Genomic DNA, 12,500 nt, shown 5'->3' with positions numbered 1-12,500 from the left:
GGGCGACGTGCGGGATGGGGGGCGGGGCGCCAAGCGCCGAAGGGTTTGCTGGGTTCCCGCCCGGCCTGGGCCGGGAGGTCGCCCACACCCCACCCGGCCCTCCTCCACCCCGCGGTACCCGAGGCCTGCATCCCCCCGGCTGGGCGGGCGGCGGGGCCCTGCCGGGGCGGACGGGCCGTCGGGCTGTCGGGGAGGCGCCGGCGCCGGCGAAGCGGCTCCTCAAGAGGCAGCCCGCGGCCCTCGCCCCCGTCTACGGCCATACCACCCTGAACGCGCCCGATCTCGTCTGATCTCGGAAGCTAAGCAGGGTCGGGCCTGGTTAGTACTTGGATGGGAGACCGCCTGGGAATACCGGGTGCTGTAGGCTTTTTGCCTCCCGCCCCGCCTGCCTTCCCTTTTAGTAGCCCGCGGCCGAGGCCGCCTCCGCGCCACGCCCCCACGCCCCCCGCACCCCTCGCCCAACCCCACCCCACCCCCCACCCCCCACCCTCCACCCCTTTCCCCGCGCCGCCCACCCCCGCCCGCACGTCCGGGCGCCTCTGCAGGCCCCGTCTCCTCCGGCCCCTCCCACCACAGCGCGCTCTGGAGGGGGCACTGCCCGCCCCCCTGGCCGGCCAGGCGGCCAGAAAGGCGGCCCCGGTGGCCGGCGGCCCACGTGACGCTCCGGGGGTGGCTGGCCCGGACCCAGACTGCGCCGCAGGCCCGCGGGCCGTCCGTGCGGCCCGCGAGCCGCTCGGCCCGCACTTGGCCGCCGCCAGCGGCGGCCAGCCGGCTCCGGCGCAGCCACCTGTCTGCCGGTGTGTCTGTGCACGGCTGCCTGCGGGACAAGCCCTCCCTCCGCCGTTGCGCCACGGCCGGGGACGGGAGAGGCATCGGGGGCCAGGGCCGCCGCCCCCGCGCCTTGCCGGCCACCAGGGTCGGGGTCCCGTGCTCGGCGGCTGGCCGTGCTACGGCGCCAAGGGGCCTTCCCGACTCCACGGTGGCTCCCAGTGGCTTCGGGCCAACTGCTGTCGGGCCGGATGGATGGCCAGCCCGGGCTGCGGTGGGGCTGCGCCTAGCGCCGCGTGGGCGGGGCAGGGGGGTGGGGGTGGGGAATGCACAACGGACCGCCGGCCCCGGGCCCTGAAGCCTCCGGGGCCTCGTTCCTGGGGGCGACGTGCGGGATGGGGGGCGGGGCGCCAAGCGCCGAAGGGTTTGCTGGGTTCCCGCCCGGCCTGGGCCGGGAGGTCGCCCACACCCCACCCGGCCCTCCTCCACCCCGCGGTACCCGAGGCCTGCATCCCCCCGGCTGGGCGGGCGGCGGGGCCCTGCCGGGGCGGACGGGCCGTCGGGCTGTCGGGGAGGCGCCGGCGCCGGCGAAGCGGCTCCTCAAGAGGCAGCCCGCGGCCCTCGCCCCCGGCTACGGCCATACCACCCTGAACGCGCCCGATCTCGTCTGATCTCGGAAGCTAAGCAGGGTCGGGCCTGGTTAGTACTTGGATGGGAGACCGCCTGGGAATACCGGGTGCTGTAGGCTTTTTGCCTCCCGCCCCGCCTGCCTTCCCTTTTAGTAGCCCGCGGCCGAGGCCGCCTCCGCGCCACGCCCCCACGCCCCCCGCACCCCTCGCCCAACCCCACCCCACCCCCCACCCCCCACCCCCTGCCTCCACCCCTTTCCCCGCGCCGCCCACCCCCGCCCGCACGTCCGGGCGCCTCTGCAGGCCCCGTCTCCTCCAGCCCCTCCCACCACAGCGCGCTCTGGAGGGGGCACTGCCCGCCCCCCTGGCCGGCCAGGCGGCCAGAAAGGCGGCCCCGGTGGCCGGCGGCCCACGTGACGCTCCGGGGGTGGCTGGCCCGGACCCAGACTGCGCCGCAGGCCCGCGGGCCGTCCGTGCGGCCCGCGAGCCGCTCGGCCCGCACTTGGCCGCCGCCAGCGGCGGCCAGCCGGCTCCGGCGCAGCCACCTGTCTGCCGGTGTGTCTGTGCACGGCTGCCTGCGGGACAAGCCCTCCCTCCGCCGTTGCGTCTCGGCCGGGGACGGGAGAGGCATCGGGGGCCAGGGCCGCCGCCCCCGCGCCTTGCCGGCCACCAGGGTCGGGGTCCCGTGCTCGGCGGCTGGCCGTGCTACGGCGCCAAGGGGCCTTGCCGACTCCACGGTGGCTCCCAGTGGCTTCGGGCCAACTGCTGTCGGGCCGGATGGATGGCCAGCCCGGGCTGCGGTGGGGCTGCGCCTAGCGCCGCGTGGGCGGGGCAGGGGGGTGGGGGTGGGGAATGCACAACGGACCGCCGGCCCCGGGCCCTGAAGCCTCCGGGGCCTCGTTCCTGGGGGCGACGTGCGGGATGGGGGGCGGGGCGCCAAGCGCCGAAGGGTTTGCTGGGTTCCCGCCCGGCCTGGGCCGGGAGGTCGCCCACACCCCACCCGGCCCTCCTCCACCCCGCGGTACCCGAGGCCTGCATCCCCCCGGCTGGGCGGGCGGCGGGGCCCTGCCGGGGCGGACGGGCCGTCGGGCTGTCGGGGAGGCGCCGGCGCCGGCGAAGCGGCTCCTCAAGAGGCAGCCCGCGGCCCTCGCCCCCGTCTACGGCCATACCACCCTGAACGCGCCCGATCTCGTCTGATCTCGGAAGCTAAGCAGGGTCGGGCCTGGTTAGTACTTGGATGGGAGACCGCCTGGGAATACCGGGTGCTGTAGGCTTTTTGCCTCCCGCCCCGCCTGCCTTCCCTTTTAGTAGCCCGCGGCCGAGGCCGCCTCCGCGCCACGCCCCCACGCCCCCCGCACCCCTCGCCCAACCCCACCCCACCCCCCACCCCCTGCCTCCACCCCTTTCCCCGCGCCGCCCACCCCCGCCCGCACGTCCGGGCGCCTCTGCAGGCCCCGTCTCCTCCGGCCCCTCCCACCACAGCGCGCTCTGGAGGGGGCACTGCCCGCCCCCCTGGCCGGCCAGGCGGCCAGAAAGGCGGCCCCGGTGGCCGGCGGCCCACGTGACGCTCCGGGGGTGGCTGGCCCGGACCCAGACTGCGCCGCAGGCCCGCGGGCCGTCCGTGCGGCCCGCGAGCCGCTCGGCCCGCACTTGGCCGCCGCCAGCGGCGGCCAGCCGGCTCCGGCGCAGCCACCTGTCTGCCGGTGTGTCTGTGCACGGCTGCCTGCGGGACAAGCCCTCCCTCCGCCGTTGCGCCACGGCCGGGGGCGGGAGAGGCATCGGGGGCCAGGGCCGCCGCCCCCGCGCCTTGCCGGCCACCAGGGTCGGGGTCCCGTGCTCGGCGGCTGGCCGTGCTACGGCGCCAAGGGGCCTTGCCGACTCCACGGTGGCTCCCAGTGGCTTCGGGCCAACTGCTGTCGGGCCGGATGGATGGCCAGCCCGGGCTGCGGTGGGGCTGCGCCTAGCGCCGCGTGGGCGGGGCAGGGGGGTGGGGGTGGGGAATGCACAACGGACCGCCGGCCCCGGGCCCTGAAGCCTCCGGGGCCTCGTTCCTGGGGGCGACGTGCGGGATGGGGGGCGGGGCGCCAAGCGCCGAAGGGTTTGCTGGGTTCCCGCCCGGCCTGGGCCGGGAGGTCGCCCACACCCCACCCGCCCCTCCTCCACCCCGCGGTACCCGAGGCCTGCATCCCCCCGGCTGGGCGGGCGGCGGGGCCCTGCGGGGCGGACGGGCCGTCGGGCTGTCGGGGAGGCGCCGGCGCCGGCGAAGCGGCTCCTCAAGAGGCAGCCCGCGGCCCTCGCCCCCGTCTACGGCCATACCACCCTGAACGCGCCCGATCTCGTCTGATCTCGGAAGCTAAGCAGGGTCGGGCCTGGTTAGTACTTGGATGGGAGACCGCCTGGGAATACCGGGTGCTGTAGGCTTTTTGCCTCCCGCCCCGCCTGCCTTCCCTTTTAGTAGCCCGCGGCCGAGGCCGCCTCCGCGCCACGCCCCCACGCCCCCCGCACCCCTCGCCCAACCCCACCCCACCCCCCACCCCCCACCCCCTGCCTCCACCCCTTTCCCCGCGCCGCCCACCCCCGCCCGCACGTCCGGGCGCCTCTGCAGGCCCCGTCTCCTCCGGCCCCTCCCACCACAGCGCGCTCTGGAGGGGGCACTGCCCGCCCCCCTGGCCGGCCAGGCGGCCAGAAAGGCGGCCCCGGTGGCCGGCGGCCCACGTGACGCTCCGGGGGTGGCTGGCCCGGACCCAGACTGCGCCGCAGGCCCGCGGGCCGTCCGTGCGGCCCGCGAGCCGCTCGGCCCGCACTTGGCCGCCGCCAGCGGCGGCCAGCCGGCTCCGGCGCAGCCACCTGTCTGCCGGTGTGTCTGTGCACGGCTGCCTGCGGGACAAGCCCTCCCTCCGCCGTTGCGCCACGGCCGGGGGCGGGAGAGGCATCGGGGGCCAGGGCCGCCGCCCCCGCGCCTTGCCGGCCACCAGGGTCGGGGTCCCGTGCTCGGCGGCTGGCCGTGCTACGGCGCCAAGGGGCCTTGCCGACTCCACGGTGGCTCCCAGTGGCTTCGGGCCAACTGCTGTCGGGCCGGATGGATGGCCAGCCCGGGCTGCGGTGGGGCTGCGCCTAGCGCCGCGTGGGCGGGGCAGGGGGGTGGGGGTGGGGAATGCACAACGGACCGCCGGCCCCGGGCCCTGAAGCCTCCGGGGCCTCGTTCCTGGGGGCGACGTGCGGGATGGGGGGCGGGGCGCCAAGCGCCGAAGGGTTTGCTGGGTTCCCGCCCGGCCTGGGCCGGGAGGTCGCCCACACCCCACCCGGCCCTCCTCCACCCCGCGGTACCCGAGGCCTGCATCCCCCCGGCTGGGCGGGCGGCGGGGCCCTGCCGGGGCGGACGGGCCGTCGGGCTGTCGGGGAGGCGCCGGCGCCGGCGAAGCGGCTCCTCAAGAGGCAGCCCGCGGCCCTCGCCCCCGTCTACGGCCATACCACCCTGAACGCGCCCGATCTCGTCTGATCTCGGAAGCTAAGCAGGGTCGGGCCTGGTTAGTACTTGGATGGGAGACCGCCTGGGAATACCGGGTGCTGTAGGCTTTTTGCCTCCCGCCCCGCCTGCCTTCCCTTTTAGTAGCCCGCGGCCGAGGCCGCCTCCGCGCCACGCCCCCACGCCCCCCGCACCCCTCGCCCAACCCCACCCCACCCCCCACCCCCTGCCTCCACCCCTTTCCCCGCGCCGCCCACCCCCGCCCGCACGTCCGGGCGCCTCTGCAGGCCCCGTCTCCTCCGGCCCCTCCCACCACAGCGCGCTCTGGAGGGGGCACTGCCCGCCCCCCTGGCCGGCCAGGCGGCCAGAAAGGCGGCCCCGGTGGCCGGCGGCCCACGTGACGCTCCGGGGGTGGCTGGCCCGGACCCAGACTGCGCCGCAGGCCCGCGGGCCGTCCGTGCGGCCCGCGAGCCGCTCGGCCCGCACTTGGCCGCCGCCAGCGGCGGCCAGCCGGCTCCGGCGCAGCCACCTGTCTGCCGGTGTGTCTGTGCACGGCTGCCTGCGGGACAAGCCCTCCCTCCGCCGTTGCGCCACGGCCGGGGGCGGGAGAGGCATCGGGGGCCAGGGCCGCCGCCCCCGCGCCTTGCCGGCCACCAGGGTCGGGGTCCCGTGCTCGGCGGCTGGCCGTGCTACGGCGCCAAGGGGCCTTGCCGACTCCACGGTGGCTCCCAGTGGCTTCGGGCCAACTGCTGTCGGGCCGGATGGATGGCCAGCCCGGGCTGCGGTGGGGCTGCGCCTAGCGCCGCGTGGGCGGGGCAGGGGGGTGGGGGTGGGGAATGCACAACGGACCGCCGGCCCCGGGCCCTGAAGCCTCCGGGGCCTCGTTCCTGGGGGCGACGTGCGGGATGGGGGGCGGGGCGCCAAGCGCCGAAGGGTTTGCTGGGTTCCCGCCCGGCCTGGGCCGGGAGGTCGCCCACACCCCACCCGGCCCTCCTCCACCCCGCGGTACCCGAGGCCTGCATCCCCCCGGCTGGGCGGGCGGCGGGGCCCTGCCGGGGCGGACGGGCCGTCGGGCTGTCGGGGAGGCGCCGGCGCCGGCGAAGCGGCTCCTCAAGAGGCAGCCCGCGGCCCTCGCCCCCGTCTACGACCATACCACCCTGAACGCGCCCGATCTCGTCTGATCTCGGAAGCTAAGCAGGGTCGGGCCTGGTTAGTACTTGGATGGGAGACCGCCTGGGAATACCGGGTGCTGTAGGCTTTTTGCCTCCCGCCCCGCCTGCCTTCCCTTTTAGTAGCCCGCGGCCGAGGCCGCCTCCGCGCCACGCCCCCACGCCCCCCGCACCCCTCGCCCAACCCCACCCCACCCCCCACCCCCCACCCCCTGCCTCCACCCCTTTCCCCGCGCCGCCCACCCCCGCCCGCACGTCCGGGCGCCTCTGCAGGCCCCGTCTCCTCCGGCCCCTCCCACCACAGCGCGCTCTGGAGGGGGCACTGCCCGCCCCCCTGGCCGGCCAGGCGGCCAGAAAGGCGGCCCCGGTGGCCGGCGGCCCACGTGACGCTCCGGGGGTGGCTGGCCCGGACCCAGACTGCGCCGCAGGCCCGCGGGCCGTCCGTGCGGCCCGCGAGCCGCTCGGCCCGCACTTGGCCGCCGCCAGCGGCGGCCAGCCGGCTCCGGCGCAGCCACCTGTCTGCCGGTGTGTCTGTGCACGGCTGCCTGCGGGACAAGCCCTCCCTCCGCCGTTGCGCCACGGCCGGGGGCGGGAGAGGCATCGGGGGCCAGGGCCGCCGCCCCCGCGCCTTGCCGGCCACCAGGGTCGGGGTCCCGTGCTCGGCGGCTGGCCGTGCTACGGCGCCAAGGGGCCTTGCCGACTCCACGGTGGCTCCCAGTGGCTTTGGGCCAACTGCTGTCGGGCCGGATGGATGGCCAGCCCGGGCTGCGGTGGGGCTGCGCCTAGCGCCGCGTGGGCGGGGCAGGGGGGTGGGGGTGGGGAATGCACAACGGACCGCCGGCCCCGGGCCCTGAAGCCTCCGGGGCCTCGTTCCTGGGGGCGACGTGCGGGATGGGGGGCGGGGCGCCAAGCGCCGAAGGGTTTGCTGGGTTCCCGCCCGGCCTGGGCCGGGAGGTCGCCCACACCCCACCCGGCCCTCCTCCACCCCGCGGTACCCGAGGCCTGCATCCCCCCGGCTGGGCGGGCGGCGGGGCCCTGCCGGGGCGGACGGGCCGTCGGGCTGTCGGGGAGGCGCCGGCGCCGGCGAAGCGGCTCCTCAAGAGGCAGCCCGCGGCCCTCGCCCCCGTCTACGGCCATACCACCCTGAACGCGCCCGATCTCGTCTGATCTCGGAAGCTAAGCAGGGTCGGGCCTGGTTAGTACTTGGATGGGAGACCGCCTGGGAATACCGGGTGCTGTAGGCTTTTTGCCTCCCGCCCCGCTTGCCTTCCCTTTTAGTAGCCCGCGGCCGAGGCCGCCTCCGCGCCACGCCCCCACGCCCCCCGCACCCCTCGACCAACCCCACCCCCCACCTCCCACCCCCCACCCCCCACCCCCTGCCTCCACCCCTTTCCCCGCGCCGCCCACCCCCGCCCGCACGTCCGGGCCCCTCTGCAGGCCCCGTCTCCTCCGGCCCCTCCCACCACAGCGCGCTCTGGAGGGGGCACTGCCCGCCCCCCTGGCCGGCCAGGCGGCCAGAAAGGCGGCCCCGGTGGCCGGCGGCCCACGTGACGCTCCGGGGGTGGCTGGCCCGGACCCAGACTGCGCCGCAGGCCCGCGGGCCGTCCGTGCGGCCCGCGAGCCGCTCGGCCCGCACTTGGCCGCCGCCAGCGGCGGCCAGCCGGCTCCGGCGCAGCCACCTGTCTGCCGGTGTGTCTGTGCACGGCTGCCTGCGGGACAAGCCCTCCCTCCGCCGTTGCGCCACGGCCGGGGGCGGGAGAGGCATCGGGGGCCAGGGCCGCCGCCCCCGCGCCTTGCCGGCCACCAGGGTCGGGGTCCCGTGCTCGGCGGCTGGCCGTGCTACAGCGCCAAGGGGCCTTGCCGACTCCACGGTGGCTCCCAGTGGCTTCGGGCCAACTGCTGTCGGGCCGGATGGATGGCCAGCCCGGGCTGCGGTGGGGCTGCGCCTAGCGCCGCGTGGGCGGGGCAGGGGGGTGGGGGTGGGGAATGCACAACGGACCGCCGGCCCCGGGCCCTGAAGCCTCCGGGGCCTCGTTCCTGGGGGCGACGTGCGGGATGGGGGGCGGGGCGCCAAGCGCCGAAGGGTTTGCTGGGTTCCCGCCCGGCCTGGGCCGGGAGGTCGCCCACACCCCACCCGCCCCTCCTCCACCCCGCGGTACCCGAGGCCTGCATCCCCCCGGCTGGGCGGGCGGCGGGGCCCTGCCGGGGCGGACGGGCCGTCGGGCTGTCGGGGAGGCGCCGGCGCCGGCGAAGCGGCTCCTCAAGAGGCAGCCCGCGGCCCTCGCCCCCGTCTACGGCCATACCACCCTGAACGCGCCCGATCTCGTCTGATCTCGGAAGCTAAGCAGGGTCGGGCCTGGTTAGTACTTGGATGGGAGACCGCCTGGGAATACCGGGTGCTGTAGGCTTTTTGCCTCCCGCCCCGCCTGCCTTCCCTTTTAGTAGCCCGCGGCCGAGGCCGCCTCCGCGCCACGCCCCCACGCCCCCCGCACCCCTCGCCCAACCCCACCCCACCCCCCACCCCCCACCCCCTGCCTCCACCCCTTTCCCCGCGCCGCCCACCCCCGCCCGCACGTCCGGGCGCCTCTGCAGGCCCCGTCTCCTCCGGCCCCTCCCACCACAGCGCGCTCTGGAGGGGGCACTGCCCGCCCCCCTGGCCGGCCAGGCGGCCAGAAAGGCGGCCCCGGTGGCCGGCGGCCCACGTGACGCTCCGGGGGTGGCTGGCCCGGACCCAGACTGCGCCGCAGGCCCGCGGGCCGTCCGTGCGGCCCGCGAGCCGCTCGGCCCGCACTTGGCCGCCGCCAGCGGCGGCCAGCCGGCTCCGGCGCAGCCACCTGTCTGCCGGTGTGTCTGTGCACGGCTGCCTGCGGGACAAGCCCTCCCTCCGCCGTTGCGTCTCGGCCGGGGACGGGAGAGGCATCGGGGGCCAGGGCCGCCGCCCCCGCGCCTTGCCGGCCACCAGGGTCGGGGTCCCGTGCTCGGCGGCTGGCCGTGCTACGGCGCCAAGGGGCCTTGCCGACTCCACGGTGGCTCCCAGTGGCTTCGGGCCAACTGCTGTCGGGCCGGATGGATGGCCAGCCCGGGCTGCGGTGGGGCTGCGCCTAGCGCCGCGTGGGCGGGGCAGGGGGGTGGGGGTGGGGAATGCACAACGGACCGCCGGCCCCGGGCCCTGAAGCCTCCGGGGCCTCGTTCCTGGGGGCGACGTGCGGGATGGGGGGCGGGGCGCCAAGCGCCGAAGGGTTTGCTGGGTTCCCGCCCGGCCTGGGCCGGGAGGTCGCCCACACCCCACCCGGCCCTCCTCCACCCCGCGGTACCCGAGGCCTGCATCCCCCCGGCTGGGCGGGCGGCGGGGCCCTGCCGGGGCGGACGGGCCGTCGGGCTGTCGGGGAGGCGCCGGCGCCGGCGAAGCGGCTCCTCAAGAGGCAGCCCGCGGCCCTCGCCCCCGTCTACGGCCATACCACCCTGAACGCGCCCGATCTCGTCTGATCTCGGAAGCTAAGCAGGGTCGGGCCTGGTTAGTACTTGGATGGGAGACCGCCTGGGAATACCGGGTGCTGTAGGCTTTTTGCCTCCCGCCCCGCCTGCCTTCCCTTTTAGTAGCCCGCGGCCGAGGCCGCCTCCGCGCCACGCCCCCACGCCCCCCGCACCCCTCGCCCAACCCCACCCCACCCCCCACCCCCCACCCTCCACCCCTTTCCCCGCGCCGCCCACCCCCGCCCGCACGTCCGGGCGCCTCTGCAGGCCCCGTCTCCTCCGGCCCCTCCCACCACAGCGCGCTCTGGAGGGGGCACTGCCCGCCCCCCTGGCCGGCCAGGCGGCCAGAAAGGCGGCCCCGGTGGCCGGCGGCCCACGTGACGCTCCGGGGGTGGCTGGCCCGGACCCAGACTGCGCCGCAGGCCCGCGGGCCGTCCGTGCGGCCCGCGAGCCGCTCGGCCCGCACTTGGCCGCCGCCAGCGGCGGCCAGCCGGCTCCGGCGCAGCCACCTGTCTGCCGGTGTGTCTGTGCACGGCTGCCTGCGGGACAAGCCCTCCCTCCGCCGTTGCGCCACGGCCGGGGACGGGAGAGGCATCGGGGGCCAGGGCCGCCGCCCCCGCGCCTTGCCGGCCACCAGGGTCGGGGTCCCGTGCTCGACGGCTGGCCGTGCTACGGCGCCAAGGGGCCTTCCCGACTCCACGGTGGCTCCCAGTGGCTTCGGGCCAACTGCTGTCGGGCCGGATGGATGGCCAGCCCGGGCTGCGGTGGGGCTGCGCCTAGCGCCGCGTGGGCGGGGCAGGGGGGTGGGGGTGGGGAATGCACAACGGACCGCCGGCCCCGGGCCCTGAAGCCTCCGGGGCCTCGTTCCTGGGGGCGACGTGCGGGATGGGGGGCGGGGCGCCAAGCGCCGAAGGGTTTGCTGGGTTCCCGCCCGGCCTGGGCCGGGAGGTCGCCCACACCCCACCCGGCCCTCCTCCACCCCGCGGTACCCGAGGCCTGCATCCCCCCGGCTGGGCGGGCGGCGGGGCCCTGCCGGGGCGGACGGGCCGTCGGGCTGTCGGGGAGGCGCCGGCGCCGGCGAAGCGGCTCCTCAAGAGGCAGCCCGCGGCCCTCGCCCCCGGCTACGGCCATACCACCCTGAACGCGCCCGATCTCGTCTGATCTCGGAAGCTAAGCAGGGTCGGGCCTGGTTAGTACTTGGATGGGAGACCGCCTGGGAATACCGGGTGCTGTAGGCTTTTTGCCTCCCGCCCCGCCTGCCTTCCCTTTTAGTAGCCCGCGGCCGAGGCCGCCTCCGCGCCACGCCCCCACGCCCCCCGCACCCCTCGCCCAACCCCACCCCACCCCCCACCCCCCACCCCCCACCCCCTGCCTCCACCCCTTTCCCCGCGCCGCCCACCCCCGCCCGCACGTCCGGGCGCCTCTGCAGGCCCCGTCTCCTCCGGCCCCTCCCACCACAGCGCGCTCTGGAGGGGCCACTGCCCGCCCCCCTGGCCGGCCAGGCGGCCAGAAAGGCGGCCCCGGTGGCCGGCGGCCCACGTGACGCTCCGGGGGTGGCTGGCCCGGACCCAGACTGCGCCGCAGGCCCGCGGGCCGTCCGTGCGGCCCGCGAGCCGCTCGGCCCGCACTTGGCCGCCGCCAGCGGCGGCCAGCCGGCTCCGGCGCAGCCACCTGTCTGCCGGTGTGTCTGTGCACGGCTGCCTGCGGGACAAGCCCTCCCTCCGCCGTTGCGCCACGGCCGGGGGCGGGAGAGGCATCGGGGGCCAGGGCCGCCGCCCCCGCGCCTTGCTGGCCACCAGGGTCGGGGTCCCGTGCTCGGCGGCTGGCCGTGCTACGGCGCCAAGGGGCCTTGCCGACTCCACGGTGGCTCCCAGTGGCTTCGGGCCAACTGCTGTCGGGCCGGATGGATGGCCAGCCCGGGCTGCGGTGGGGCTGCGCCTAGCGCCGCGTGGGCGGGGCAGGGGGGTGGGGGTGGGGAATGCACAACGGACCGCCGGCCCCGGGCCCTGAAGCCTCCGGGGCCTCGTTCCTGGGGGCGACGTGCGGGATGGGGGGCGGGGCGCCAAGCGCCGAAGGGTTTGCTGGGTTCCCGCCCGGCCTGGGCCGGGAGGTCGCCCACACCCCACCCGGCCCTCCTCCACCCCGCGGTACCCGAGGCCTGCATCCCCCCGGCTGGGCGGGCGGCGGGTCCCTGCCGGGGCGGACGGGCCGTCGGGCTGTCGGGGAGGCGCCGGCGCCGGCGAAGCGGCTCCTCAAGAGGCAGCCCGCGGCCCTCGCCCCCGTCTACGGCCATACCACCCTGAACGCGCCCGATCTCGTCTGATCTCGGAAGCTAAGCAGGGTCGGGCCTGGTTAGTACTTGGATGGGAGACCGCCTGGGAATACCGGGTGCTGTAGGCTTTTTGCCTCCCGCCCCGCCTGCCTTCCCTTTTAGTAGCCCGCGGCCGAGGCCGCCTCCGCGCCACGCCCCCACGCCCCCCGCACCCCTCGCCCAACCCCACCCCACCCCCCACCCCCCACCCCCCACCCCCTGCCTCCACCCCTTTCCCCGCGCCGCCCACCCCCGCCCGCACGTCCGGGCGCCTCTGCAGGCCCCGTCTCCTCCGGCCCCTCCCACCACAGCGCGCTCTGGAGGGGGCACTGCCCGCCCCCCTGGCCGGCCAGGCGGCCAGAAAGGCGGCCCCGGTGGCCGGCGGCCCACGTGACGCTCCGGGGGTGGCTGGCCCGGTCCCAGACTGCGCCGCAGGCCCGCGGGCCGTCCGTGCGGCCCGCGAGCCGCTCGGCCCGCACTTGGCCGCCGCCAGCGGCGGCCAGCCGGCTCCGGCGCAGCCACCTGTCTGCCGGTGTGTCTGTGCACGGCTGCCTGCGGGACAAGCCCTCCCTCCGCCGTTGCGCCACGGCCGGGGGCGGGAGAGGCATCGGGGGCCAGGGCCGCCGCCCCCGCGCCTTGCCGGCCACCAGGGTCGGGGTCCCGTGCTCGGCGGCTGGCCGTGC

At 77.8% G+C, this 12,500-nt stretch overlaps 11 non-coding genes across 11 annotated transcripts; all 11 read left to right on the top strand.

The window, feature by feature from the left end:
• The first annotated feature begins 248 nt into the window (after positions 1-248).
• LOC131749627 (5S ribosomal RNA) lies at positions 249-367 on the top strand. The gene has a single exon (XR_009333683.1). It is a non-coding gene; the product is annotated as a 5S ribosomal RNA (ribosomal RNA).
• Positions 368-1,397: 1,030 nt separating this feature from the next.
• On the top strand, positions 1,398-1,516 carry LOC131749585 (5S ribosomal RNA). Its single transcript, XR_009333642.1, has one exon. It is a non-coding gene; the product is annotated as a 5S ribosomal RNA (ribosomal RNA).
• A 1,036-nt stretch (positions 1,517-2,552) lies between these two features.
• On the top strand, positions 2,553-2,671 carry LOC131749626 (5S ribosomal RNA). Its single transcript, XR_009333682.1, has one exon. It is a non-coding gene; the product is annotated as a 5S ribosomal RNA (ribosomal RNA).
• A 1,028-nt stretch (positions 2,672-3,699) lies between these two features.
• Positions 3,700-3,818, top strand: LOC131749625 (5S ribosomal RNA). Its single transcript, XR_009333681.1, has one exon. It is a non-coding gene; the product is annotated as a 5S ribosomal RNA (ribosomal RNA).
• A 1,036-nt stretch (positions 3,819-4,854) lies between these two features.
• On the top strand, positions 4,855-4,973 carry LOC131749624 (5S ribosomal RNA). Its single transcript, XR_009333680.1, has one exon. It is a non-coding gene; the product is annotated as a 5S ribosomal RNA (ribosomal RNA).
• A 1,029-nt stretch (positions 4,974-6,002) lies between these two features.
• On the top strand, positions 6,003-6,121 carry LOC131749586 (5S ribosomal RNA). The gene has a single exon (XR_009333643.1). It is a non-coding gene; the product is annotated as a 5S ribosomal RNA (ribosomal RNA).
• A 1,036-nt stretch (positions 6,122-7,157) lies between these two features.
• LOC131749622 (5S ribosomal RNA) lies at positions 7,158-7,276 on the top strand. The gene has a single exon (XR_009333678.1). It is a non-coding gene; the product is annotated as a 5S ribosomal RNA (ribosomal RNA).
• A 1,045-nt stretch (positions 7,277-8,321) lies between these two features.
• On the top strand, positions 8,322-8,440 carry LOC131749621 (5S ribosomal RNA). The gene has a single exon (XR_009333677.1). It is a non-coding gene; the product is annotated as a 5S ribosomal RNA (ribosomal RNA).
• A 1,036-nt stretch (positions 8,441-9,476) lies between these two features.
• LOC131749620 (5S ribosomal RNA) lies at positions 9,477-9,595 on the top strand. Its single transcript, XR_009333676.1, has one exon. It is a non-coding gene; the product is annotated as a 5S ribosomal RNA (ribosomal RNA).
• A 1,030-nt stretch (positions 9,596-10,625) lies between these two features.
• LOC131749584 (5S ribosomal RNA) lies at positions 10,626-10,744 on the top strand. The gene has a single exon (XR_009333641.1). It is a non-coding gene; the product is annotated as a 5S ribosomal RNA (ribosomal RNA).
• A 1,043-nt stretch (positions 10,745-11,787) lies between these two features.
• Positions 11,788-11,906, top strand: LOC131749619 (5S ribosomal RNA). The gene has a single exon (XR_009333675.1). It is a non-coding gene; the product is annotated as a 5S ribosomal RNA (ribosomal RNA).
• Positions 11,907-12,500: the final 594 nt, after the last annotated feature.

Source organism: Kogia breviceps, unplaced genomic scaffold (assembly GCF_026419965.1).
Source record: "Kogia breviceps isolate mKogBre1 unplaced genomic scaffold, mKogBre1 haplotype 1 scaffold_243, whole genome shotgun sequence".
NCBI lineage: Eukaryota > Metazoa > Chordata > Mammalia > Artiodactyla > Physeteridae > Kogia > Kogia breviceps.
This window is presented reverse-complemented; position numbering and strand designations above follow the sequence as displayed.